This window comes from Mytilus galloprovincialis, chromosome 3 (assembly GCF_965363235.1).
Source record: "Mytilus galloprovincialis chromosome 3, xbMytGall1.hap1.1, whole genome shotgun sequence".
In the NCBI taxonomy this organism is placed as follows: Eukaryota; Metazoa; Mollusca; class Bivalvia; order Mytilida; family Mytilidae; genus Mytilus; species Mytilus galloprovincialis.
Window position 1 is genome coordinate 19,754,048 of NC_134840.1, and position 3,061 is coordinate 19,757,108.

Here is a 3,061-nt window from a genome sequence, read left to right on the forward strand (position 1 = left end):
GAATGATGTCCTTATACCGATGCTAAAATTTAGTAAATGATTTGACTAGTTTGTGATATCGAAAACCCTGGTGTAATAATTTTTCAGTAATACATAAATTTCTCTCGTTAAAATCTAAAACAATGTTACATACACTAGCGAATCGTACAAGTACTAAACTTGACCCTCAGGGCAATGGCTTCTTCTAGGAGTCGACTGACGAATTTGCCACTGTTAAATTATTAGTAGATTTTGTGGGTATAGGCCAACCAGGAATTCAAATGTACAATGAATAACATATTTTCTATAGGCTTTGTAAGAAATGATTGGCAAAACCACGAAATCAAATATTCACAGTAACACAAGTTTTCCTCAATCCACGAAAATTGATACCCATGAAAATAAATGAATTCACAGTATGTCGTGTAATGATTTCAAGATAGTATATTAAAAAAAAAAAAATAGTCATTTCAGGGTTATATTTCATATTTGAGTTTTCTCACAGTTTTGGTTAACATGATATAGTTAATGACTCTCTGAACATTTCCCCCGCTAACCTTTTTCTATCAATTACGGGGCCCGCAATAACGGCACATAAAGCTTCTTCAAATTTCATCCTTGTAGACCTTTTTATATGTAATATTGAGGTTTTGTTGGTTGACAAGACAATCGATTTCTATGAAAGAATTACAAAGAAAATAGACCACAATACCACTGTCATCTTCAATATAGCATTTGAAAGTTTTAAGGAATGAGGTGAAGAAGTCACATACTTCCTTAACCAATTTTGAGCTCAAGTTATTGTCTTCAAAGTTAGACTAATGTCAAAATGTCATTTGCTTAATCATAAGTTGTGAATAAATTTATCACATTTAAAAAAATAAAATTGAGAATGGAAATGGGGAATGTGTCAAAGAGACAACAACCCGACCATAGAACAGACAACAGCAGAAGGTCACCAACAGGTCTTCAATGCAGCGAGAAATTCCCGCACCCGGAGGCGTCCTTTAGCTGGCCTCTAAACAAATATATATACTAGTTCAGTGATAATGAACGCAATACTCAACTAGAATTGCAATTGCAAGCAATAGCGGATGTCACCCTTCCCCCCATTGCCACTAAGCAGCAGCCATTTCAAAAACTTTTAGATAAAGAGCGTTTTAAAAAGTTTCACATTTCTGCTGTTTCCATGACAACGGCAGTCATTTTGAAAATTTCAAAGTCAAAAGTCTCATCTTCACTTGCCAGTTAACAATAATATCAAGTTTCATTAAGTTTGGAGCATTTTGAAAATATTTGACATGTTTGCAGTTTCCATGGCAACGGTGGCCATTTTGGAAATTCCAACTTCAAAAGTCTCATGCAGACTTGACAGTCAACAATCCTATTAAGTTTCATCAATTTCGGAGCATTTTAAAATTTTTGAAATTTTCAACATTTTTGCTGATTTCCATGGTAACAGAGACTATTCCAAAATTTTTCATCACAGATGCCACATTGGTACATGGGAGGGAACATACAAAAAAAGTTTCAATGGATTTGACCTACCATTTTAAGTGAATAAATGCTACTTTTAAGAATTTCCCATAGGGTCTAATGGTAAATGTGTATCCAGTTTCCAAGGTAATGGCAGCCATTTTGGAATTTATAAATATGGTCAACACATCTTGGCATGCCAGGCAACATTCCCATAAAGTTTCATCAAGTTGGGTCTTATAATGAAAGATTGAATGGATTTGTAATTTTTATTTTTTTCACATTTTTGTTGTTTCCATGGTAACGGCAGCCATTTTATAGTTCCAAAGTTGCACTGCAACTCTAAAGTCAGTGGTCCTTGTTATGGTGAACTATCATTAAGATTGGTTCCATTGGCTCTGAGAAAACTGCCGGACAAAAGTAGGTGGAAGAAAAATAATAATAAGACTAGATTTGTAATTGCTAGCAATAACGGATGGCACCCTTCCCCTCATTGCCAGGTGAGCGGCAGCCATTTTGAAAATTCCAAAGTCGAAGAATGCATTTATAGATGTCTAGTAACATTTTTGCAAAGTTTCATTAAGTTTGAAGCATTTTGAAATTTTTGATATTTTTGCTGTTTCCATGGTTACGGCGGCCATTTTGAAAATTCCAACTTCAAAATGCAACTCCGCACATGTCAGTCACTATTCCTGTAAAGTTTCATCCAGTTTGCAGCACTTTATTTTTTTGGAAATTTTGAACATTTGTGCTGCAACCATGGTTACAATAGATAATTCCAAAATTCTAAAAGCGTACATCTCATTGCCACATGTCATGTTATATATCAATACAGTTTCATTTACTTTGGTGCAATACTCTCTGAGAAAATGCTGATTTTATGCATTTTTCCATAGGGTCAATGCAAAACTTGGCCCAGTTTCCATGACAACGGCGGCCATTTTGAACTATCCAAATATTGTCTTGACATCTTGGCATACTGGAGAACATTTTCATAAAGTTTCATTCAGTTGGATCTTATAACGAAAGAGTAAGAATTTTTGATATTTAAGCTGTTTCCGTGGTAACGGCAGCCATTTTGAAAATTCCAAAGTCAAACTGGAAATCAGCACATGCCAGTCAGCATTCCTGTGGAGTTTTTTCCAGTTTGGAACACTTTGATTTTTTTCGCATTTATGCTGTTTCCATGGAAACGGCGGCCATCTTTTACCATTCCATACCAAGGTGCACAACTTTACATGGGGGTCCTCCTTATAGTAAAGTTCCATCAACATTGGTCCATTGGATTCCGAGAAACACGACGGACAAAATGTGTGGAAGAAGAAAAAGAAAAATAAGAAAAAAAAGAAACGTAGAATAACAATATGTCACCCCAACTCCGTTGAGGGTGCCATAAATAGGGAAAAAGAAACAGAGGAAAAGCAATATGTCACCCGACATTGTCGATCGGGTGACATAACTACAAATTGTACACAAGAAACTAAAATTAAAAAATAATAAAAGTCCACCACCACAAACTTATTATCAAAACAACTTCTTGTCTTGGGACATATTCATACACGTGATGTGAAGTTGATATGATTGCTATGTTTATAAAAAAATACCC